General features: G+C 42.2%; 1 pseudogene; it reads left to right on the forward strand.

Moving 5' to 3' along the window:
• The first annotated feature begins 2,108 nt into the window (after nt 1-2,108).
• LOC126209814 (5S ribosomal RNA) lies at nt 2,109-2,226 on the forward strand (annotated as a pseudogene).
• Nucleotides 2,227-27,185: the final 24,959 nt, after the last annotated feature.

Genomic DNA, 27,185 nt, shown 5'->3' on the forward strand with positions numbered 1-27,185 from the left:
TCCGCTGTGCCGTGCGTGTGATCATTGCTTGTACAGCCCTCTCGCAGTGTCCGGAGCAAGTATGGTGGGTCTGACACACCGGTGTCAATGTGTTCTTTTTTCCATTTCCAGGAGTGTATTTTTTAATCTTTTTATTTTTTCTTAGATACGAGCTTTCTATTCTAAACCGACGTTATGCAGACTATCAGCCGACGGTAGCTAACGGCACCACTGGTCTGCTATTGGAAAAACGGTAACGGAGTTATTGCAGTAAATGGAGACTTTGGGCGACTGATGCGATGACGCGGCCCACGACAAATACCCCTCTACATACATCGCGAATGCTCAACTCGCCTCGGGACAGAGGGAAAATCATTATCTCAATGGAAAAGTACCCACTAAAGTCATTAACTTTGACGTGTGTTCAAACAGACAACTAAGAGGTATTAAACTGGTCTGAAATGGTAACTCGCTCCTCGACATTGGCGGTCACTGAGACGTACGCCACAGGGCCCGTATATCTCGTTGGTCCCGTGTGTCGACCAGAGAGTCACTAGTTCAAATGGCTCTGAGCACTACGGGACTAAACGTCTGAGGTCATCAGTCCCCTAGAACTTAGAACTACGTAAACCTAACTAATCTAAGGACATCACACACACCCATGCCCGAGGCAGGATTCGAACCTGACTGAAGCGCCTAGAACCGCGCGGTCACAACGTCCGGCAGACTCACTAGTGATGCCGGTAGTTGTCAGAGGGCTCGCGAACTGGTCAACAGGCGGCTCAAGTTTTGAATAACTTTTCGCCTTTCACGGGCTAATAGTCAGATGGGAGAATGGCGTCCTAGGAAGAACTTTTTTCCTTACACTTCGTTATAAAAAACAAGTGAAGACTTAGGGCATTCAGAAAGCGTCCTATGTATGCTACTAAGTTGTCTAGATTTTTGTGTTGTACTTTGTTTGATGTTCGAAGTGTAAACGACAGTAAATTTTTCCAGTACCTTCGGATGTCATAATCGCCATTTTACCAGTTCCTCGTCTACGTAAAGGAATACGTGTTGAGAATCACCACAGAACTAATCAAGTGATTTTCAGCAAATGAAAAACTGATAATTCATATCGTAGATATTACTATCTTTCTCATAAAGTATCTTCGTTGACCATCTATAATTTTAAATATATGTGGTTAGCTGCCAGGGGGACATTAATGACCATTATCTGTATGGTGAAAATACATGGCTGGCTACCCGGTAGACAACAACCAGCATGAATGGTTTTCTTGTGGTTTTGTTAGCACATCAGTTTTAAACACCGTCACTTTTTTTTTTACTAACGATTACACTTGCCTAGTACACCAAGCAAATATTCTTTCTGTATTTTTCACTTCTAATGACGAATTTCGTTATCACCATTATCAGATATGTTACAAGCCGACATGTTTTTCTCTTTTAACATCCCGTATAGCCTGAGATAGTTTGCGTACCTGACGTGATGAAGGAATTTACAAAACGATAAGGTACTATGTATCGACGTAATATCTGAAAATGGTGAAACCAAAACGCGTCGTGAGAAGTGAAAGTATATAGAAAATATACATTTTTGCCCACATAGACAAGTGTAATCGATACCGCCAAAGCTTATCGCAGACTTGGTGTTTGCAGTGATGATTCATTTTTATTCGGTAATCCTCTACGGAAGATCTGTTTAAAAAGGGTCACATATCTACAATTCATATAAACATGGCGTTATTAAAAACATGACACAAAGTTGATTACGACTCTCCTCTGCAAGCACACCCAGGGGAACGTAACCCGTCCTCTTGCTCGAGTTGACAGCAAACGAATGTAAAGACAATGAAAATCCACACCAATCATTCAGTCAACCGTCTTCAGTTGAAGCGTGAGTACAATGTACAGCAACGAAGAGAAGATAGAAGTGCTTCTCATCTGTGGAGAACGTTAACTTAGCAGAACAGTCACCGCAGTAATGTACGTTTCAGCACATATTTCTGTCTGTCAACTGCAGTGTAAATCGTGTTCTGCTGTTGACGGTTGTTTATGACGAGTCTTTCGTACAGCTCTAGAGTCGTGAAGCCCTTTTTATTTTATTTGTAAAACGTCAATAATCGGGTGCCATCGGCCTTGCCGCAGCGGTAACACCGGTTCCCGTCAGATCACCGAAGTTAAGCGCTGTCGGACTGGGCTAGCACTTGGATGGGTGACCATCCAGTCTGCCGAGCGCTGTTGGCAAGCGGGGTGCACTCAGCCCTTGTGAGGCAAACTAAGGAGCTACTTGATTGAGGAAGTAGCGGCTCCGGTCTTGGAAACTGACATACGGCCGGGAGAGCGGTGTGCTAACCACATGCCCCTCCACATCTGTATCCAGTGACGCCTATGAGCTGAGGATGACACGGCGGCCGGTCGGTGTCGTTGGGCCTTCATGGCCTCTTCGGGAGGAGTTTAGTTTTTTTCAATAATCGGGTATAGCGCTCACTTCACATTTCCATTTCGTAATAACATCGGTGAAATGGTCCTAGTTTTTTTTTCCTAACCTAAGGACATCACACACATCCATGCCCGAAGCAGGATTCGAACCTGCGACCGCAGCGGTCGCACGGTTCCAGACTGTAGCGCCTAAAACCGCTCGGCCACTCCGGCCGGCTGGTCCTAGTTGCATATAACTCCTGTGCAATCCATGTGGTGGAATGCACGTACTTCTGGACGCCTACAATCGTACGCCATTAAGACTCATTCATGTCATCCTGACAAAAAACACGTCTACGGTGTTGACTCATTTTTGTCTTCTATTTTATATCCCAAATGCATAGGAGAACGCATTCAGTGTGTCGTACAGAGAATAGCACACATTGCGCAAATACAGGTATACAAGTGTAGAGGTAGTGGGCCCTGTCAGGAATAACAGAAGGTTGTGGTATACAGTGCCACTGAAATGAAAAGAAGAGAGAAATCCCCTTATGACAGGTAGAACAAATTGGCTCTTGCCATTTACTTCAGAAAGACGTACAGAAAGGATCATCAAAAGCATTTACAACTGGCTAGGCGTCCTCGTGTTAGTTTCTAATGAATTCCCCGCAGTTAACAACTGGACACGGCAGGAGTCATGAGGAAGTACTCAGATATGTGAAATAGGAAAACGGAAAGCCTCGAGCTTCAGCGGTATTTTTGCTTATCTCTCGGGGAGCGCTACTGACAAGGGAACCTCCCCATCGCACCCCCCTCAGATTTAGTTATAAGTTGGCACAGTGGATAGGCCTTGAAAAACTGAACACAGATCAATTGAGAAAACAGGAAGAAGTTGTGTGGAACTGTGAAAAAATAAACAAAATATACAAACTGAGTAGTCCATGGGCCATATAAGCAACATCAAGGACACTGGGACCGCACGAGCGCCGTGGTCTCGTGGTAACGTGAGCAGCTGCGGAACGAAAGGTCCTTGGTTCAAATCTTCCATCGAGTGAAAACTTTAATTTTTTATTTTCAGTTTATGTGACAAACTCTTATGTTTTCATCACTTTTTTGGGAGTGATTATCACATCCACAAGAAAACCTAAATCGGGCAAGGTAGAAGAATCATTTTACCCATTCGCCAAGTGTACAAGTTAGGTGGGTCGACAACATATTCCTGTCATGTGACGCACATGCCGTCACCAGTGTCGTATAGAATATATCAGATGTGTTTTCCTGTGGAGGAATCGGTTGACCTATGACCTTGCGATCAAATGTTTTCGGTTCCGATTGGAGAGGCACGTCCTTTCGTCTACTAATCGCACGGTTTTGCGATGCGGTCGCAAAACACAGACACTAAACTTATTACAGTGAACAGAGACGTCAATGAACGAACGGACAGATAATAACTATGCAAAAATAAAGAAAGTAAAATTTTGACTCGTGGGAAGACTTGAACCAAGGACCTCTCTTTCTGGAACTGCTCACGCTACCACGGGACCACGGCGCTCCTCAGCTCACGTTCTCCTTGATGTTGCTTATGTGGCCCATGGACTACTCAGTTTGCATATTTTGCTTATTTTTTCACCGTTCCACACAACTTCTTCCTGTTTTCTCAATTGATCTGTGTTCTGTTTATCAAGGCCTATCCACTGTGCCAAGTTATAATTAAATCTGAGGGGGGTGCGATGGGGAGGTTCCCTTGTTAGACGAGAGATTTTGTTCGTTTCCCTAATGAATTCCCCGCAGTTAACAATTGGACACGGCAGCAGTCATGAGGAAGTACTCAGATATTTGAAATAGGAAAACGGAAAGCCTCGAGCCGCAGCGGTATTCGTGCTTATCTGTTGGAGAGCGCCACGCAGAAGAGCGATTATTGCGAACTCGCAGCATCATTGTCTTGCGCGCTTAAACAGCGCAAGTGAAACAGGGAGCCGCGCACACTTCGACAGCGGCGATGACAACTCCCCGCGAGAACACGGCGAGAGAACTACGCTCCCTAACCATTGCTGCAACGTAGCGATCTCACCGATCGCCGCGTAGCAGCAGTCATTATAGGTGAATGGGACAGTGCACAGGAGTTCGCAACCCTGTACTGCGTTCATCGTATGAGTGAACCTGATCTAAACATTACAGTATGTATTCTTCCGCTTTGGAACCTCATTGGATTTCGTTTCACGTGGAGCGGAAACCAAGCTGCCTCGAGCACAGCCGATAGTAAGGATACGTCATATGCTGTGCATTAGGCGCGCATCCACTCGGTGCTGACACGGGGCAACAGCTTGACCGGCACATTTAACTTGGACAGCACCAGCCAGCCACGTGATCCAGCTAACCTGCAGTGGTGTGAAGAGTTGCAATTTTCTTAGCTAACATAGTGTTGCAATTAATTACAAGAGTAATGAAAATTCCTAACTTAAGCGCAGGGTAATTTTTCTGCGAGAGCTATGAGTGACGTAAAAGCGAATTGCAGAGATTTTCACCATATAGTTAAGTACTGAAGCCGCTGAAGGTATTACAGTCAATCGCCTGGTAATGTCTGAACTTCTTCCACATCCGACTCCTGGGAATACTTTTCAGTACTGTAACTGTCATGTGCTACGTTAATAATCAGGTGATCAACAGAATCCCCAAAGCAATCCAAAATGCTACATTTTCTCCTCTTTTTTTATCACGTGCTGTTCTGTATTTCGTCAACTATCGGCATTGACGTGTGACGAAGCTTCGTGCATTACTTCCATTACGTCTGACTGCTTGAATATCTTGTTATTTCTCGAGACAAATCACCTGACCCTCGATTACTAAACCCTCGTAAAATTTACTATTGCAGTAGGGTATGAAACAGGACACTTTTTTACTTAATTTGGTATGTAAAATACCATTGGATATGTAATATTGTAATGAAGTAATTTGTAAACTATAAATTACCATTTCCGTTGAATAAAATGAGGAATAGTACAGTTTACGATGGTTTAGTAGCAATGTAACATTCCGCGCCCTCTTTAGTGTTCCACGGTCAGGTCGGCTCCAGATCAGTCCTATTGGTTTCAGATTGCTGTATACAGTGGCAACTGTAAAGATGCCAGCATTTCGACAGTATACTCCAGTCTGTGAATATTATCGTTTTTCATTCTTTTAAGGCGCATATCACTCTGGCTCGTGTAAGACCACATCTGTGCTATAAAACGATGAACACAAATAAATGAAGAGTATTTGATTTTCCATTTTTCTACCAAAATTTAATTTTGTAATGTTTCCTTACCTTAAACTCTTACATAAAATATCAATAATTAAGAATTTATATTTGCAATGATAACCGGTATTTTGCGTGCGACATGTAGCTGGAAACTAAAAGACGTGCATTTATAATAAAAATGATGATTAATTATGAGTTAATTAGCACGTATTTAATTAATTTCATATTTAAATTATGTAGATATCCAAACAGAACGAAAAAAAGAAAAGAAAATTCACAGCGAAATTCAAATGGGCACCCCAGAGAATATTCGATTATCAGACTACAATGCTACCGATTGCGCCACGCATATATTTTGTAAATTCTGTTTCCCAAAAATATTTAAAATCAGTTTTGTCTGTAATCCTGTGAAAAACAGTAAGAACAACTTGTTTCTCGCCATTGTAACTGGCACGATGTTTCACTACGAAGCAGGAAGAAATGTCGCCATTTTTCACAGTACGTATTAACAGGGCGACAATCAGAACACATGTAGCGTTTACAGAAACTGCGATTATACACGATTTTTAAAATAAAGACTACGTAGCTAGCGTATGATTAAAAAACGTTGATGGCTGTTAATCCATTAGAATATCTTAAAGTTTCATTTACATTCTCAGAGTAGTAAGATATCTAATACATAAGCTAAACCAACCTCAACGAGCGTAACAACACCAGTGCACGTGCGCTACAGCTGTTGACCAGTCTCCGTGTTTGTGTTTGTTCACATCAGGTTTATTCTTATGATGAACGAAATATAGCAACAGCTACCGCCAGCTTGCCATTGATGCAGCCGGTTTGGATGTGCAGTTCTTCACTGAAGAGCTAAATAAACACCCTGAACTAAGGAACACGTCTCCCGAGGAGTATCATGATAGGAGATCCCCATGGTTTCAAGTGTGAGAGGATTTTGCTGAGAAACGGGATCAGGAAAAAAATAATGTAGCTATCTAACTATTATTCTGTAGGGAGGTTTTGCTCGAATGTCGCCATTCAGAACCTGGAATAGCGCTTAGCAGCAAACGCTTTGTTCACTGGCGAGAGACCTTTTACCTGAATAAACAAATCTTCAAATTACTATCTTCAGAAGATGACGTTCGTGGATTCACGATAGCTACTCCCCCCGCCTGTCATCATAGGTATAATTTCTTTCTTTTAAATTATATTTTATGTATTTTATATTTTACTATTGTTATCATATTTCCCTCAAAATGCATTTCCTACTTACATTTCTGTGTAATATGGTCTGAAGAGGATCACATTTTGGCCGAAACCGCTTACCATTGACAACAAATATTTCACTGTAGTCAAGATTGTTTTTAATTCAGTTTTAAAGTATTTTATCGACAGCGCTGATATTCTCCACGAGAAATGTTCGCAAAAACCACTAAATCTTCAGTTAATAACAACAGTTTAAAACAAATTCTGTTACTTTAGCCAGTTTATTGTAATGAATACTTTATTGTACTGCAACCACAAAATACATAATTACACATCTTTTAATAGCCATGTAAATTAAATAGTCTTTCATTTTCGGTAATAAATTAATTCAGTATTCACTACGATTGTTACCGAGCACGTTTAGTTACATTTGACTTGCCATGGTACTTAACCGGCATTGTCTGTAATCAGTAAAAGCATTTCTTCTACTCTTAAGTGAAGTTTCTCCTTGGATTGGATTGTTTTGGGGGAAGAGACCAAACAGCGAGGTCATCGGTCTCATCGGATTAGGAAAGGACGGGGAATGAAGTCGGCCGTCCTCTTTGAAAGGAACCATCCCGGCATTTGCCTGGAGCGATTTAGGGAAATCACGGAAAACCTAAATCAGGATGGCCGGACGCGGGATTGAACCGTCGTCCTCCCGAATGCGAGCCCCAGTATACATAAAATGTCTTCAAAGTTAAAAACGTCTCTGAAATGGCAGTAGTTGTGAAAGACTCAGCAACATTTTATAATGTTAATACTAAAATTCATGTTAACATTGATAGGTCTGTGAAATATTCTCCATTTATCCGTTAGAATGTTCAGACGTGTTGCAAAGTTTGTTTCGATTACGCTGCAGACGTTTCGCTGGGAAGACTTTACGCATCCTCCATACAGTCCCCATTTCTCCACATGCGATTTCCATATTTTTGGAGTCCTGAAGAAAGGCATTCGTGCCGTCGATATGCTTCGAACGAAGAGGAGCACGCGTGGGTATAATCATGGTTCCGTAGGCAATCGCAAACATTTTTCCATGTAGGCATCGACCGTCTTGTCTCGCAGTGGGATAATTGTATTAACAGTTACGGCGATCACTTTTGAAATAATAAACAGTTTACTTACTTTTTTCCTCCACTTGTGTGGTTTTCATTTGACTGCCCCTTATAAATTACGACATACTAATTAGAAAAACCCTAAAGTTCACTAATATGATAACAAAATATCGTTGAGCTAAGAATACCATTTACAGTTATGTTCCAGATAGCTTTTGTTTAATCTAACCTACATGACGTGACTGCTTAAATGCTGTCTACTTACAAATCAGGTCATCAAACCACATGCTAAGCCACTCATGTTGAATGATAATCTGATTTGTGTGCCACATTCGTGTGACATTGTGAATACCGTAAATGGCCGGCCGCGGTGGTCTCGCGGTTCTAGGCGCGCAGTCCGGAACCGTGAGGCTGCTACGGTCGCAGGTTCGAATCCTGCCTCGGGCATGGATGTGTGTGATGTCCTTAGGTTAGTTAGGTTTAAGTAGTTCTAAGTTCTAGGGGACTAATGACCTGAGACATTGAGTCCCATAGTGCTCAGAGCCATTTGAACCATTTTGAACCGTTAATGTATATGTGCTTGAAAATAACATGATACTCAAAACAGCCGGCCGGTGTGGCCGTGCGGTCTAGGCGCTTCAGTCTGGAACCGTGTGACTGCTCCGGTCGCAGGTTCGAATCCTGCCTCGGGCATGGATGTGTGTGATGTCTTTAGGTTAGTTAGATTTAAGTAGTTCTAAGTTCTAGGGGACTGATGACCACAGATGTTAAGTCCCATAGTGCTCAGAGCCATTTGAACCATTTGATACTCAAAACTGGCAAGTAGCACAGCAGATAAATGATATAAATATACAACCTACAACACGCCATATTTTCTTTTACGAAGTATTTGGAGACTGTGGGCAAGCATGTAAACAAGCCTGTAAAAGAAACTCGACAATACTAATCTTGGTTCACTTTGTTGCATGGGAACTGCGGTAAAACGGCACCTTGCGAATAAGTGACACATCGGTTACAAATTTTTCGTGCGCCAGAGCTAAAGACTCGTAAAATTTTCTACAGTAGGTTTTGTGATCTCTCACCCTGTTCCCCAGCGCGATGTTCAAGACTTGTGTATTGTGTGTTAAACGGGGAACCTAGAAACGACGGAGGGGCTTCGTCCCGCCGTAGCCCTCAGTGGTTCACCACTCCAGAACAGGCCACAGCAGTCCACCTACCCCACCGCCGACCCACACCGAACCCAGGATTATTGCGCGGTTGCGCCCCCAGTGGACCCCTCCCCCCGGGAACGTCTCATACCAGACGAGTGTAACCCCAAATATACCAAATATTCGTGTGGTAGAGTAATTATGGTGTACGCGCAGCATTCGCCGACGTAGTGTAACTGAGGCGGAATAAGGGGAACCAGCCCGCATTCGCCGAGGCAGATGGAAAACCGCCTTAAATTCCATCCACAGGCTGGCCGGCATACCGGACCTCGACACTAATCCGCCGAGCGGATTCGTGCCGGGGACTGGCACGACTTCCTACTCGAGAAGCAGCGCGTTAGACCGCGCGGCTAGCCGGGCGGGCATTCAAGACTTAGTAAATTGTTGCACAAGTTCACAGACTCATAATACACTGGTATTCAAAACTTAAGGACGAAAGTAACTTTCGCAAGATGATGCGTCATTACTTAGTAACACAGACCGATGGAACTTTGACTGTACATAGAAAGAACTGCTGCAGTATAGTTGTTGTTGTTGCGGTCTTCAGTCCTGAGACTGGTATGATGCATCTCTCCATGCTACTCGATCCTGTGCAAGCTTCTTCATCTCCCAGTACTTACTGCAACCTACATCCTTCTCAATCTGCTTAGTGTATTCATCTCTTGGTCTCCCTCTACCATTTTTACCCTCCACGCTGCCCTCCAATGCTAAATTTGTGATCCCTTGATGCCTCAGAACATGTCCTACTAACCGGTCCCTTCTTTTTGTCAAGTTGTGCCACATACTCCTCTTCTCCCCAATTCTATTCAATACTTCATCATTAGTTATGTGTTCTACCCATCTAATCTTCAGCATTCTTCTGTAGCACCACATTTCGAAAGCTTCTATTCTCTTCTTGTCCAAACTATTTATCGTCCATGTTTCACTTCCATACATGGCTACACTCCATACAAATACTTTCAGAAATGACTTCCTGACACTTAAATCTATACTCGATGTTAACAAATTTCTCTTCTTCAGAAACGCTTTCCTTGTCATTGCCAGTCTACATTTTATATCCTCTCTACTTCGACCATCATCAGTTATTTTGCTCCCCAAATAGCAAAACTCCTTTACTACTTTAAGTGTCTCATTTCCTAATCTAATTCCCTCAGCATCACCCGACTTAATTCGACTACATTCCATTACCCTCGTTTTGCTTTTGTTGATGTTCATCTTATATCCTCCTTTCAAGACACTGTCCATTCCGTTCAACTGCTCTTCCAAGTCCTTTGCTGTCTCTGACAGAATTACAATGTCATCGGCGAACCTCAAAGTTTTTATTTCTTCTCCGTGGATTTTAATACCTACTCCGAATTTTTCTTTTGTTTCCTTTACTGCTTGCTCAATATACAGATTGAATAACATCGGGGAGAGGCTACAACCCTGTCTCACTCCCTTCCCAACCACTGCTTCCCTTTCATGCCCCTCGATCTTATAACTGCCATCTGGTTTCTGTTCTGCTCAAATTGTTAATAACCTTTCGCTCCCTGTATTTTACCCCTGCCCCCTTTAGAATTTGAAAGAGAGTATTCCAGTCAACATTGTCAAAAGCTTTCTCTAAGTCTACAAATGCTAGAAACGTAGGTTTGCCTTTTCTTAATCTTTCTTCTAAGATAAGTCGTAGGGTCAGTATTGCCTCACGTGTTCCAACATTTCTACGGAATCCAAACTGATCTTCCCCGAGGTCGGCTTCTACCATTTTTTCCATTCGTCTGTAAAGAATTCGCATTAGCATTTTGCAGACATGGCTTATTAAACTGATAGTTCGGTAATTTTCACATGTGTCAACACCTTCTTTCTTTGGGATTTGAATTATTATAGTCTTCTTGAAGTCTGAGGGTAGTTCGCCTTTCTCATACATCTTGGTCACCAGATGGTAGAGTTTTGTCAGGACTGTCTCTCCCAAGGCTGTCAGTAGTTCTAATGGAATGTTGTCTACTCCCGGGGCCTTGTTTCGACTCAGGTCTTGAAAGTACTTCAAACAAATAAAAAATGACATGACACTTTTATTCAAACATAAGAACTACACTGAAGTCACCGAGAACCATGATAGTCCCAGGGACATTAAAAACGGCGGTACATGGCTGTTAACGCAATGTTGGTAGGGAGTTATTGTTGTAGAGCGTTCCTTTCCTCCACCAGCACGGATGACAGTTGCTGGATGCTCGTTGCTGCAAGTTGTAATATGACTCCCTAACGCATCCCAGGTATAGTGGATGGAATTTAAGTCTGCGGAACGGACAGGTCAGCCCATTCACCAAATATCTTCTGGTTCCAAGAGCTAATGCACCTGTGCTGCTTGATGCTGTCACGCATTGACACGCATAAAAATTAAGCCAGGCCGAATGCATCCTTGGAAAGATGCAAATGAGGAAGGATATAGTGTCACAATAACGTTGACTGGTCATTACACCGTGTACAAAGATTTAATGGTCAGTAGCCCACGCAGTATTATGTCTCCCTACACCACAACACCCAGACTACGAGATCGTCCACGTCCGACACTGCCGGACATACCCTCATATGGTGAGAAGTGGGAACATGTAATGCACCAATTAACATTGTCGAACACGATCGTTTTGGTGGTCCAGCTGTTACGGTATGGGAAGGCAAAAGGTCTCATGCGCTGCTGACCTGAGTAACTTTGAACACTGTACAGTCCCTGATCAATGTTATTGTGACACTGTACTCCATTCAAATGGTTCAAATGGCTCTGAGCACTGTGGGACTTAACATCTGGGGTCATCAGTCCCATAGACTTAGAACTACTTAAACCTAACTAACCTAAGGACATCACACACATCCATGTCCGAGGCAGGTTTCGAACCTGCGACCGTAGCGGTCGCGCGGTTCCAGACTGAAGCGCCTAGAAGCGCTCGGCCACAGCGGCCGGCTGTACTCCATTTCCAACTGCATCTTTTCAGGGGTGCTTTCGGTCGTGAATTGAATTTTACAATCAATGCGTGATCGCAGTGAACAGCGCAGATGGAGGACATCTTGGAATGACAGGATACTCGGAGAATGGATTGACCTGCCCGTTCCTCCGACTTAAACCCCATCAACCACATATGCGACGCATTGTTGAGACGTGTTAAGAATGCCCACGTCCATCAGTGACCACACGGCAGTTGACAACCGTACTGGTGGCGATGTGGAATCATAATAATTCCTTACCAAGCTTTTGCCAAGCATGGGAACACATTGGGGAGCATGCATTGCCCTTCACGATGATCACAAACCCTATTAAGAACCGTGTCTCACCGTCTGTAATATCCAGCGGACCATCATGGTTCGCGGAAACTTCGATGTAATTACTGTCTTTGAATAAAAGTGTAATTTTGTTCATCCCATTGCATATTTGTTTCAGTTAGCATCTGTATTGTACCGTACTGTAATATAACAGTTCTTTCTATACATGGTCCAAGTTTCTTCGACCTATGTTACCTGGCAGTGACAAATCATGCGAAAGTTACTTCCGTCCTTAGTTTCTGCACACCAGTTTATTTTCAACACTTTTCAACAACTGCTGGAAAGTAATTTGCTCCTAAAATAACGTGAACATCTCGGATTTATTTTATGAGCATAACATGATGTCTACAAAAGGTTCAAATGGCTCTGAGCACTACGGGAGTTAACACCTGGGGTCATCAGTCCCCTAGAACTTAGAACTACTTAAACCTAACCAACCTAAGGACATCACACACATCCATGCCCGAGGCAGGATTCGAACCTGCGACCGTAGAAATCGCGCGGTTCCAGACTGTAGCACCTAGAACCGCTCGACCATCCCGACCGGCCATGGTGTTTACATCTCCAGCTACATGAATACTCTGCAAATCAGATTCAAGTTCCTGGCAGAGGGTATGTCATAGCAGAAATGACGTACATGACATAATCTACTACTAAAAAATCATGTAAGGCCGAAATTGTACAATCGTACATCAAATAAAGAGAATGGCAGCTGAAGGCATCAAGAAATCGTTCAAAAAACTGATCGCATCTGCGGACCCTATCGCACTGAAAATTATAGACTCATAATTTTGACGGAACAGAAATTGAAATTTTCTCGAAAAAGTTCGCTCTTAGTTCAGTCCCTGAACTGGAATAAACAGGGATGTCGTTGCACTCACACCGTAGAGGAACGTGTGAAACAAACAGTTTCTTTAGTAAACTGTAGGTGAACTATGTTTCAGAACGTTTCCTTTCTGCTAGTCCAGTTCTGCCCGCAATTTAAGCATCTCCATCTAAATCTCCATCTACATGGATACTCTGTAAATCACACTTAAGTTCCTGGTTCATCGAACCACTTTCATAATAATTGTCTTTTATTCCAATCGCGAACAGCGCGCGAAAAAAAAAAACATGTGCATCTTTCCGTATGTGCACTGATTTCCCTTATTTTATTATGATGATCGTTTCTCCCTATGTAGTCGTCGTCAACAAAATATTTTCGCATTCAGAGGTGACAGTTTATCATTGAAATTTCGTGAGAAGTTTCCGCCACAAATAAAAACGCCTTTGTTTTAATGGTGCCCCCCCCCCAAAAAAAATCCCGTATCATGTCTGTGACACTCTCTCCCCTATTTCGCGATAATACAAAACGTGCTGCTCTTCTTTGAACTTTCTCGATGTACTCCGGTAATTCTATCCGGTAAGAGTTCCAGACCGCGCAGCAGTATTCCGAAAGATGATGGACAAGCGTAGTGTAGGCAGTCTCTTTAGTAGATCTGTTGCATTTTCTAAGCGTTCTGCCAATAAAATTCAGTCTTAGATTTGCCTTCCCCACAACATTTTCTATGTGTTCTTTCCTATTTAAGTTGTTCGTAGTTGTAAATCCTGGGCATTTCGTTGAATTTACGGCCTTTAGATATGTGTGACTTATCGTGTAACCGATGTTTAACGGATTCCTTTAAGCAATCATGTCGATAACCTCACACTTTTCATTATTCAGGGTCAGTTGCCAATTTTCGGGCCATACAGAAGTCTTTTCTAAATGGTTTCGCACTTTTTTTTATCTTCTGATGACTTTACTAGACGATAAACGACAGCATAATCTGCAAACAACTTATGAAGTCTGCTGAGATTGTCTTTTAAATCGTTTATATAGATAAGGAATAGCAGGGGCCCTATAACACTATCTTGGGGAACGCCGGAAATCACTTCTGTTTAACTCGATGACTTTCCGTCTGTTACTACGAACTGTGACCTCTCTGACAGCCTCGCGGGATTAGCCGAGCAGTCTGAGGCGCTGCAGTCATGGACTGTGCTGCTGATCCCGGCGGAGGTTCGAGTCCTCCCTCGGGTATGGGTGTGTGTGTTTGTCCATAGGATAATTTAGGTTAAGTAGTATGAAGGCTTAGGGACTGATGAACTTAGCAGTTAAGTCCCATAAGATTTCACACACATTTGAACATTTTTTTCTGACAGGAAATCACGAATCCAGTTCCATAACTGAGACGATATTCCATAAGCACGTGATTTCATTACAGGCCACTTGTGTGGTACAATGTCAAAAGCCTTCTGGAAATCTAGAAATATAGAGTTAGATTGAAATTCATTGTCAATGACGCTCGACACTTCGTGTGTACAAAGCGCTAGTTGTGTTTCACTAAAACGATGTTTTCTAAATCCATGTTGACTGTGGGTCTATAGACCGTTATCTTCGAGGTAATTCAAAAGCGGATTCCGAGGAATGTGTGAACAGTAAGTGGGCGATGGGACTAGTGTGTGGCTGCCCCTGGGCACATAGAGAAGCCGACTATCATGAAAGTCAGCCCACACACTTAATTACGCCCTTTCGTCAACACGAATAATGATTTGTAATTCGGTCGTAGTCTTATCCAACTACTTACAAATAGGCAGGTGTTTAATACACTACTACCGTGTTCAGCGTGTGAGAGCTGAAATGCAACTGGAAAGAATAGAAGACTAGCTGAATTATCTGGATAACGTTATCCTTATTTATACACTACTGGCCATTAAAATTGCTACACCACGAAGATGACGTGCTACAGACGCGAAATTTAACCGACAGGAAGAAGATGCTGTGATATGTAAATGATTAGCTTTGCAGGGCATTCACACAAGATTGGCGCCGGTGGCGACACCTACAACGTATTGACATGTGGAAGGTTTCCAACCGATTTCTCATACATAAACAGCGATTGACCGGCGTTGCGAGGTGAAACTTTGTTTTGATGCCTCGTGTAAGGAGGAGAAATGCGTACCATCACGTTTCCGACTTTGATAAAGGTCGGATTGTAGCCTATCGCGATTGCGGTTTATCGTGTCGCGACATAGCTGCTCGCGTTGGTCGAGATCCAATGACTGTTAGCAGAATATGGAATCGGTGGGTTCAGGAGGGTAATACGGAACGCCGTGCTGGATCCCAACGGCATCGTATCACTAGCAATCGAGATGACAGGCATCTTATCCGCATGGCTGTAACGGATCGTGCAGCCACGTGTCGATCCCTGAGTCAAAAGATGGGGACATTTGCAAGACAACAACCATCTACACGAACAGTTCGACGACGTTTGCAGCAGCATGGACTATCAGCTCGGAGACCATGGCTGCGGTTACCCTTGACGCTGCATCACAGACAGGAGCGCCTGCGATGGTGTACTCAACGACGGATCTGGGTGCACGAATGGCAAAACGTCATTTTTTCGGATGAATCCAGGTTCTGTTTACAGCATCATCACGGTCGCATCCGTGTTTGGCGACATCGCGGTGAACGTACATTGGAAGCGTGTATTCGTCATCGCCATACTGGCGTATCACCCGGCGTGATGGTATGGGGTGCCATTGGTTACACGTCTCGGTCACCTCTTGTTCGCATTGACGGCACTTTGGACAGCGGACGATACCTTTCAGCTGTGTTACGACCCGTGGCTCTACCCTTCATTCGATCCCTGCGAAACCCTACATTTCAGCAGGATAATACATGGCCGCATGTTGCAGGTTCTATACGGGCCTTTCTGGATACAGAAAATGTTCGACTGCTGCCCTGGCCAGCACATTCTCCAGATCTCTCACCAATTGAAAACGTCTGGTCAATGGTGGTCGAGCAACTGGCTCGTCGCAATACGCCAGTCACTACTCTTGATGAACTGTGGTATCGTGTTGAAGCTGCATGGGCAGCTGTACTTGTACACGCCATCCAAGCTGTGTTTGACTCAATGCCGAGGCGTATCAAGGCCGTTATTACGGCCAGAGGTGGTTTTCTGGGTGCTGATTTCTCAGGATCTATGCACCCAAATTGCGTGAAAATGTAATTAGTTGTCAGTTCTAGTACAATATATTTGTGCAATGAATACCCGTTTATCATCTGCATTTCTTCTTAGTGTAGCAATTTTAATGGCGAGTAGTGTAGTAAAGTGTTAGATGCCCGGTGAAGACTCGATAACTAGAGAATAACGGAAAGAATTCGCCAGTGGGGTCGCAGACAAAATGCTGCCCGTATAGCCGCCGCTCCTTTAACAGTTCGCTTAGTGCGGAGCTCCGCGCTTTATCCCGCGCAGTCGGCAAGGGTAGCTAAAAATTAATGGCGAGTTAAACTGCGCGGCCAGCCCGCGTTTGCAGACAGACGCGCTCGGCAGTCCGGCGTAGCCATGCTTTCGTCACACAACGATGGCCACAAACGCAATTCGCTGCCAGACAACCTCACCGTGTCCCGTAAATATGTCCCAGAAGTCGAGAGGCGAACAATACCAGCCGAAAATTTATTGAAAAATCGCGTCATTTTCAATTTTTTCACATCGTAACTCCATGATTTTAATGTCTATCCCAACAAAACTGAATGAAAACCTCGGATGGTCACTCTAACCAGCTACGCTTTTCTTTCAAGTTGATCGTGGACCCTTGACCCTTACCAGTTTGTTTTGTTTTGTCAAGTAGCAGCTACATCATTAACATACGTACATAACCCACGTAGTATGATTATTTATTATGATAAATAATTTGGATATTATTAAGACATCCTACAGATTATCTTCATACTTTTGAACATGACGCCAAACTACGCAAAATTTGGATTGTTTAGATACTTCTCAAGAGAGCTCAAACTACATATTATTTCCAGAATGAGATTTTCACTCTGCAGCGGAGTGTGCGCTGATATGAAACTTAGTGGCAAATCAAAACTGTGTGCCGGACCGCGACTCGACCTCGGGACCTTTGCCTTTCACGGGCAAGTGCTCTACCAACTGAGCTACCCAAGCACGACTCACGTCCCGTCCTCACAGCTTTACTTCTGCCAGTACCTCGTCTCCTACCTTCCAAACTTTACAGAAGCTCTCCTGTGAACCTTGCAGAACTAACATGGCACCAATTTATGCATAGTTCAAGATGTTCAGATACTTTTGAACATGGCACTTAGTTCATAAAAATCAAAGAGTTCACACATGTAATTACTGAAGTTAAACTGATATTAACGTATAAATACTGGGCTGCAGTGAATGCAAACGAAAACTGAAAGAAGAAAAAACTTTGTCAATGCCGATCGCTACGATAAACATCAATCAAACAGTTCCAAAAACCTTCCAGCCTTAACATTCCAGCCAGAGAAAGAGACATTCTACACCATCTTATTCAAAGTTTTGTGGAACCTCCTGCATGAGAACTGCGTTCCATATGGCTGCGTTTCATACTGCTGTAGCACGCTACGACACGAGTAAATAATTGAACATTATCGACACTCCAATTCACAAAGTGATGTTACTGTTAACGAGCACCGTATAGACAAAAGATGAGGAAATAAATGGTCTACGTATATTGGTAATGATACAGCAGAAAATTACAGCGGAGCTCAAAACAAGTGTAATAACGATGAATCTGCTGTAATCATCGCTGCAGTGGACGAATAATTAAATATTTATCCAACCGATTCCAACGTAATGATACAGGGATTAATTCGTTTATTGAAATTTAATTATTCATGTCAGATGTGGACGGAAAAATGGCAACGTTTTTGTATGTACGTGAACAGTATTTCTCTAGTTCAGCATGGGTACTAACCTGTTGGTTTACAATTAGTCTATACATTACGCGGTGACGTACGCGAAATTGCCACACTTTGAAAGTTTTGAAGACAAAGCGATAAAATTTGCCACAGTTATTAAGAAATGTTATACGCAAATCTAAATAAGATTTCGTCCTTATTAACATTATACGCATTTAATAACAGAGAATTAAAATTTTTTCAATGAAGTAAATACGAATGTTCCTTTTTTGAATAATCTATCAGAAAGAAATTAATGAATGTTTGTAAAAGTTTGATAGAAAATCTGTTGAACAGAATTTTGGTAGCTACTTTTGCTAGATTTTTAGAGCTCTCCAAATATCTATGAAAAATGCACCAAATTTTAGGGCTTCCAAAGTACTGACTGGTTGCATGCCAAATTTAAGTTCTCTAACGTCAAAATTTTCTGAAAAAAAGTACATAAAGTCCCCAAAATGTAGATTACCGGAAACTTCACTTAAACATTCGACACTGTTTTTATTACGCCTTTCAGTCAATGATCTGTTCATTTGGACCACAGGACCCAGTCCATTCCACGTAAACAGCCCAATTTTCGTGTTACTTGTCGAAATCATCTTCCGATAATTCTATCCTTTTGTGAAGCGTTAACGTACACACGTTAGGTAGGGCCCTGAACATCCTTCTTTATTCTGGATATTATTCAAAACAGTACTTTATCGATTGATTTTGAAGCGTCTTATTTGGTGTCGGGCATAAGCTGAGAAAGACATTGATTCCATGTCTTCCTCCCAGATGCTAGATGGTAAGAGACGATATTAATATCGCCGCATAAACGAGCTGTGTAGGTTGTAAAAAGAAAGCGTTATCGGAGAGGTAGTTTACCCGGTGCCAGCGGGAAGTCTACGATCGCGACCAACGGCGTCGATTCTCGAAGGGGCCCGTAATACGGCACCGGCGCGCGCTCCTCCTAGAATAGGCATTACGGAGCGCCTGCGCGGCCGACGACCTACTTTTAAATTCTATTTGGCAATTTCATTTTGTGCAGCGCGCCTTGTAGCGGCCGTCGCGGTGGTAAGGGCCTCAAGGCGAGCAGGCGAGGGGGAAGTCCCTGGGGGTGAGGCGCCAGCAGATGCAGGCTTGCCAACAGCGTCGCATCACGGCGTCTTGTAGCGTGCGTTGTCAGCCGTGGGAAAGACGTGTGCCGTCACCAGGCCTTGACTACCTGCTAGGAAGTAGGCCAATGTTTCACTAGAGCAAGTCCATCTTTCCAAAAGTCTGTTATCAGTGGAAAACTTATCGATAAAATCCGCCCACATTCTTTTCAATAGCGTTTATAATTCGCCAGTTCACATTTCGAAACCCCAGCTTTATCATTAAGGCTTCATTTGTTACATAAAGACCTTTATTACGACGTCGACGATCCGGAAGCACGTATCTACGGGAGTTACAGTGTCCTCTGCGAAAGTTGCTGGTTTCTGTTAAATAATATGACACCACAATGAAGTAACCTCCACGTGGTGATTACTTTGTTATTTGAATGTACACAATTCACAAAGATGATTCACTGTCGGCTGTACAAACTGTAAGAGTTCATATAACAGTGAAAACAGTATGTGGAAATTACTTCGTAAACCCTTTCAGACCTGATTTTTCTCTGGAAGAAGCAAATTATTTCTGCATGGAGCAATGCTCTTAGGTGATTTTTAAATGGTTTTAGATGCACGATTTGTACAAAAAATATGTATCTGTTGTAAGACGTGTATATTTCTATTGTCTATTGTCAAACCACAATTTATGAAAGATGTTTATATTTTATTAATAGGATTAAGTAAGAATAATTAATATTTGTCATTTTGGAAATAATTTTGGTAGCAGGGACTGTGTGCACTAAAGTACTGTTGGCAGGAGAGACCGCACATTGATATAAGTTTAAAAAGGGCGGGAGGGACCGCGTATGGATACATTTTAAAAAAAGAGCGGGAAAGACCTTGCATTGATACATTTTGTAATGATAGCAGGGATTGTCTGCACCAGAAAGCATTGTTGGCGGCAGAGACCGCACTTTAGCGTTCGTAGGAAGTCAGTAGTACGCGAGAAGTGAAGCGAGTCGGTAGCAGGTCTGAAGCGAGAGGTTGAGAGGAGCGGTGTGCCTGCCAGCCACCAGCTATTATTTACATCAGACTATAAACGGATGTACAGAGACATCAGCTAACTATTATCATAACAGGAACTAATAATATTTTTTTTTTTTTTTTTTTTTTTTTTTTTTTTTTTTTTTTAGAAGCTCAAGACTACTGAAGGTATATTTGCGCAATGCTAGTTGTAAGATTATTATAAAAAGTAAGTCCCATTTGAAAGTTTGTAAAATCATTTCATTCAGAATATAATTAATTTTTGCCAACAATATTGCATTACTGATTATAATCCATCCCAAAAACCATCAACGTAAAACTTTGCAAAATTTTATTGTTGTCAAGAAAAAGTTTAACTATGAATTACGTAGCGTCAGTCAAATAATAAATACAGCCACTTATTATGACAGCCCACCAGCTGCTAATCAAGTATAGTAAAACAGAGTAAGTATATTCATGTCGCATTCGATGAAACAGTCAGATGGCGATCCAGTAACAGTAAAAAAGGTAAGGTACACTTTTGAGTTATTGCAGATAACGACTGAGGGCCACGACGACGACACATTCTATGTTTCGTCGAAATAATCAGAAAATCACTTTTAATAAGCAGCAATTAAATTTGTATGCGAAGATTGAAAAAGAGAATAAATTTCAAAAGGAAGATTTCATTTGATATTATTAAGCAAGAGATAGAAATCCTAAGGGAAGGTTTCATAGGTTATTGTAGAAGGGAAGTTTGCGTAACAAAAGACATATAGAGGAGACGGAAAAATTTAACTGTTTTCAAAATATACTTCGCATACTTGCTTTCATTTTATGCACTAAAACAAATAATTATGAAAAATTCGCTATAGTAATAAACAGTAAAACCATCATTCAGTAATTATCATGCAATATAACAACAACATTCAGTTCCAAGCGGAATATGACGAACCAATCACATTCATGTATTCTGGTGGTCACGAGTTGATGCGCATTGCTACATTAACTTGCTGATATTTCCATAATGATTAGATTAGATTAGATTAGTTTTTCGTTCCATAGATCCGTGCTGAGGAGATCCCCGTGGATGTGGAACATGTCACTTTTTTTTTAAGCTGAAATAACAATACTAATAGTATGAATATATACAATACATCATTTGTTTTATTAAAAAATTCGTCAATGGAGTAGGAGTTGGCCACTAGTAAGTCTTTCAGGCTCCTTTTAAACTGATCTTTATTTGTAACTAAATTTTTTATGTTTGCTGGCAAATTATTGAAGATGAGTGTTCCTGAGTAGTGGACCCCTTTTTGAACTAAAGTAAGTGCTTTTAAGTCCTTGTGCAGATCATTTTTGTTCCTGGTATTGTATGTATGAACTGAGCTGTTTGTTGGAAAAAGAGATATATTATTTAGGACAAATTTCATTCAGGAGTAAATATACTGAGAGGCAGTAGTTAGTATACCCAGTTCTTTGAAGAGGTTTCTACAGGACGTCCGTGAATTTACTCCACAAATAATACGTATTACACGCTTTTGGACTCAGAAAAATTTTGTTTGACTTGAAGAGTTACCCCAAAATATTATACCATATGACATTATGGAATGAAAGTAGGCAAAGTATGCAAGCTTTTTCACTTTTATGTCGCCTATGTGTGCTAACACTCGAATTTCAAATACAGACTTGTTAAGGCGTTTCTGCAGTTCTGTGGTGTGCTCCTCCCAACTGAATTTATTATCAAGTTGTAATCCCAGGAATTTAAGACTGTCAACCTCTTCTATCTGCTCTTCTTCGTACTTTATGCATATGCTGGCTGGAAACCTCTTACAGGTTCTGAATTGCATATAGTGAGTCTTTTCGAAGTTTAATGTCAGTGAGTTGGCTTTAAACCATTTATTAACAGCCATGAAAATATCATTAGCAGATCTTTCTAGAACTACACTCGACAAACTATTTATTGCAATACTTGTGTCATCTGCAAACAAAACGAACTCTGATTCTGGCAGTGTAACTGATGAGAGATCATTAATGTACACAAGAAAAAGCAATGGCCCTAAGATGGATCTTTGTGGGTCAGCACATGTAATTTCTTCCCATTCTGATGATGAGTGATGACTTAATTCACTAGTCCCTTCCACTGACACCCTTTGTTTCCTGTTAGTGAGGTATGACTTGAACCATTTTGCAGCACTGCCCAACAGTTGGCAGCACTTGTGCATAATGGAAACGTTGAACATTCACAAATTTGTACCTTAGCTTTCCATTGAGAAAAAATACTTCTGTTGCAGCTAGGACACAGTATATGTTAATGTAAACAATTGTAGCCAGAGGGTCTGAAAGAGATATGATCTAACAATAAAATAAGTAAAATTCTCAGTCTGCACTATAACTCCCACAGATACGTGTTTCTGGTGTATTGACATCTCAATGAAGTTCTTACAAACGAATAATAACGGGAGTCCTGATGATGAAGCTGTGATTTCGAAATGTAAATTGGTAAAATTAAAACACTATTTAAATGACATAGATGGACTTAATTATTAAGTTTTCCTTTTATTTCACTGTTTCAGTTTTACCACGAACAGATACTGTAACTGCTCTGAAACTACACTGCCACACAAAAAAGTGAAACATTCAGAAGGGTTCAGAGCGTGTGTGAGGTTGTTTCAGTGATTATTCGAGACAAATTTACAAAGAAGTTGACAATATGAGCTCATTTACCAGTATGACGTTGAACCTCCTCTTGCATCCACGCATGCGTGTACTGATTCGATTGGGAATGGTGTCATAAGGACTCTCCTGCGACGAACTGGCTCACAACTGTCGTAACCGGTCCTTGATATCCTCTGTACTGGGACTAGGACGGAGCTAACACCGGAGCTGGTCCTAAACATGTTCTATCTGGGTACGTTGATGGCCACGAGAGTACCTCAACTTTACGCAGATGGTTCGTAGAGAAACGTGCTGTGTGTGAGCGAGCAGTGTCCTGTTGAAAAATGGCACCATGATACTGACACAAAACAGGTAGCACATGAGGACTCAGGATGACCGTGGTGTACCGTCGTGCCGTCAGAGTTCCTTCAGTCACCACCAATCGTTACCTGAAGTCATGTCCGACGGCTCCCTACATTACGACATCAGGAGTAATAACGCTGCGCCTCCAAAATATTGGAACGGGACCACTCCCTAGGTCGCTGTCTTGCTCGTCGACGATGGCAAACCGAGCTGTTTGTGTTTTGGTGTTAATAGGCTGCTATTATATTTACTCATGGGACGGTAATTCCCTAGTCCGGCTGCTGCTGTCTACCAATGAGGCGGTCTGACGAAGAATGTTGCAAAAAGTCCATATCTTGTTCTCGAATGGTAGGCGCTGATGTCAAGAGGCTACGAAGTGCTTGATGCACTATACGACGATCCTCCATTTTGGTGGTCGGATACTATCAGCCGGAACTTGATGATGAGTAAGCCTGCTGTCACATTCCCATGCACTCCAGTACCGAACCATTGTCACGTCCCAATGCCCCACAAAGCTGGATATTGCACTATTCGACCAGCTGGCCGAATGGAGACCATCAAGTCTATCAGTTGCTGTGACACTGTCTCACAGGAGTATGGGGCAACTCCGTCTCCTGCCCAGCAATCACTCAACATCTGACGCTGTTCATGACCCTTATATAACCTAAAAGGACAGGTAAAAACACCAAACACAAACAGACACTAACAGCACTAATGCTCCTTGGTGGCCGTTCTATCTGTCACAGGCAACTGCAACTCTAATCATTTATGTACCCGCCGATTATATACGTATAAATGTTACATTGACATTCGACCATGTATTCCGGGTGCTTCACTTTTTTCGTCAGGTAGTGTTAATTATTTATGTTTTTTTTTTTTTTTTTTTTTTTTTGTATCCAGCAATTTTCTTTCGATGCAGTTGCGTCATCTTCAGTCTTTCTACTCTTTCAGTGCAGGCAATCAAGCGCCAAGCTAATTAAACCTTATTGCCTTCCCTTTGATGTTCTTATCTTCTTCCTTCCTGCACTGTTGTCTTTATATTAAGAGGGGATGTAATGGATTTTGGTCCAAAAATTCGGTTTCTCAAAAATATTATTTTCTTGATCTACACAGTTTAATCTATGTTGCGTGTTGATTTAATTGTGATATCAGCTTTAGAAACTCCCCCCCCCCCCCCCCCCCCCCATGAACCATGGACGTTGCCGTTGGTGGGGAGGCTTGCGTGCCTCAACGATACAGATAGCCGTACCGTAGGTACAACCACGACGGAGGGGTATCTGTTGAGAGGCCAGACAAACGTGTGGTTCCTGAAGAGGGGCAGCAGCCTTTTCAGTAGTTGCAAGGGCAACAGTCTGGATGATTGACTGATCTGGCCTTGTAACAATAACCAAAACGGCCTTGCTGTGCTGGTACTGCGAACGGCTGAAAGCAAGGGGAAACTACGGCCGTAATTTTTCCCGAGGGCATGCAGCTTTACTATATGATTAAATGATGATGGCGTCCTCTTGGGTAAAATATTCCGGAGGTAAAATAGTCCCCCATTCGGATCTCCGGGCGGGGACTACTCAAGAGGATGTCGTTATCAGGAGAAAGAAAACTGGCGTTCTATGGATCGGAGCGTGGAATGTCAGGTCCCTTAATCGGGCAGGTAGGTTAGAAAATTTAAAAAGGGAAATGGATAGGTTAAAGTTAGATATAGTGGGAATTAGTGAAGTTCGGTGGCAGGAGGAACAAGACTTCTGGTCAGGTGACTACAGGGTTATAAACACAAAATCAAATAGGGGTAATGCAGGAGTAGGTTCAATAATGAATAGGAAAATAGGAACGCGGGTAAGCTACTACAAACAGCTTAGTGAACGCATTATTGTGGCCAAGATAGATACGAAGCCCACACCTACTACAGTAGTACAAGTTTATATGCCCTAGCTCTGCAGATGACGAAGAAAATGAAGAAATGTATGATGAAATAAAAGAAATTATTCAGATAGTGAAGGGAGACGAAAATTTAATAGTCATGGGTGACTGGAATTCGAGTGTAGGAAAAGGGAGAGAAGGAAACGTAGTAGGTGAATATGGATTGGGGCTAAGAAATGAAAGAGGAAGCCGCCTGGTAGAATTTTGCACAGAGCACAACTTAATCATAGCTAACACTTGGTTAAGGAATCATGATAGAAGGTCGTATACATGGAAGAACCCTGGAGATACTAAAAGGTATCAGATAGATTATATAATGGTAAGACAGAGATTTAGGAACCAGGTTTTAAATTGTAAGACATTTCCAGGGGCAGATGTGGACTCTGACCACCATTTATTGGTTATGACCTGTAGATTAAAACTGAAGAAACTGCAAAAAGGTGCGAATTTAAGGAGATGGGACCTGGATAAACTGAAAGAACCAGAGGTTGTACAGAGTTTCAGGGAGAGCATAAGGGAACAATTGACAGGAATGGGGGAAAGAAATACAGTAGAAGAAGAATGGGTAGCTTTGAGGGATGAAGTAGTGATGGCAGCAGAGGATCAAGTAGGTAAAAAGACGAGGGCTAGTAGAAATCCTTGGGTAACAGAAGAAATATTGAATTTAATTGATGAAAGGAGAAAATATAAAAATGCAGTAAATGAAGCAGGCAAAAAGGAATACAAACGTCTCAAAAATGAGATCGACAGGAAGTGCAAAATGGCTAAGCAGGGATGGCTAGAGGACAAATGTAAGGATGTAGAGGCTTATCTCACTAGGGGTAAGATAGATACTGCCTACAGGAAAATTAAAGAGACCTTTGGAGATAAGAGAACCACTTGTATGAACATCAAGAGCTCAGATGGAAACCCAGTTCTAAGCAAAGAAGGGAAAGCAGAAAGGTGGAAGGAGTATATAGAGGGTCTATACAAGGGCGATGTACTTGAGGACAATAGTATGGAAGTGGGAGAGGATGTAGATGAAGATGAAATGGGAGATACGATACTGCGTGAAGAGTTTGACAGAGCACTGAAAGACCTGAGTCGAAACAAGGCCCCCGGAGTAGACAACATTCCATTGGAACTACTGACGGCCTTGGGAGAGCCAGTCCTGACAAAACTCTACCATCTGGTGAGCAAGATGTATGAAACAGGCGAAATACCCTCAGACTTCAAGAAGAATATAATAATTCCAATCCCAAAGAAAGCAGGTGTTGACAGATGTGAGAATTACCGAACAATCAGTTTAATAAGCCACAGCTGCAAAATACTAACACGAATTCTTTACAGACGAATGGAAAAACTAGTAGAAGCCGACCTCGGGGAAGATCAGTTTGGATTCCGTAGAAATACTGGAACACGTGAGGCAATACTGACCTTACGACTTATCTTAGAAGAAAGATTAAGGAAAGGCAAACCTACGTTTCTAGCATTTGTAGACTTAGAGAAAGCTTTTGACAATGTTGACTGGAATACTCTCTTTCAAATTCTAAAGGTGGCAGGGGTAAAATACAGGGAGCGAAAGGCTATTTACAATTTGTACAGAAACCAGATGGCAGTTATAAGAGTCGAGGGACATGAAAGGGAAGCAGTGGTTGGGAAGGGAGTAAGACAGGGTTGTAGCCTCTCCCCGATGTTATTCAATCTGTATATTGAGCAAGCAGTAAAGGAAACAAAAGAAAAATTCGGAGTAGGTATTAAAATCCATGGAGAAGAAATAAAAACTTTGAGGTTCGCCGATGACATTGTAATTCTCTCAGAGACAGAAAAGGACTTGGAAGAGCAGTTGAACGGAGTAGACAGTGTCTTGAAAGGAGGATATAAGATGAACATCAACAAAAGCAAAACGAGGATAATGGAATGTAGTCAAATTAAATCGGGTGATGCTGAGGGAATTAGATTAGGAAATGAGACACTTAAAGTAGTAAAGGAGTTTTG

This window comes from Schistocerca nitens, chromosome 1, assembly GCF_023898315.1.
Source record: "Schistocerca nitens isolate TAMUIC-IGC-003100 chromosome 1, iqSchNite1.1, whole genome shotgun sequence".
NCBI lineage: Eukaryota > Metazoa > Arthropoda > Insecta > Orthoptera > Acrididae > Schistocerca > Schistocerca nitens.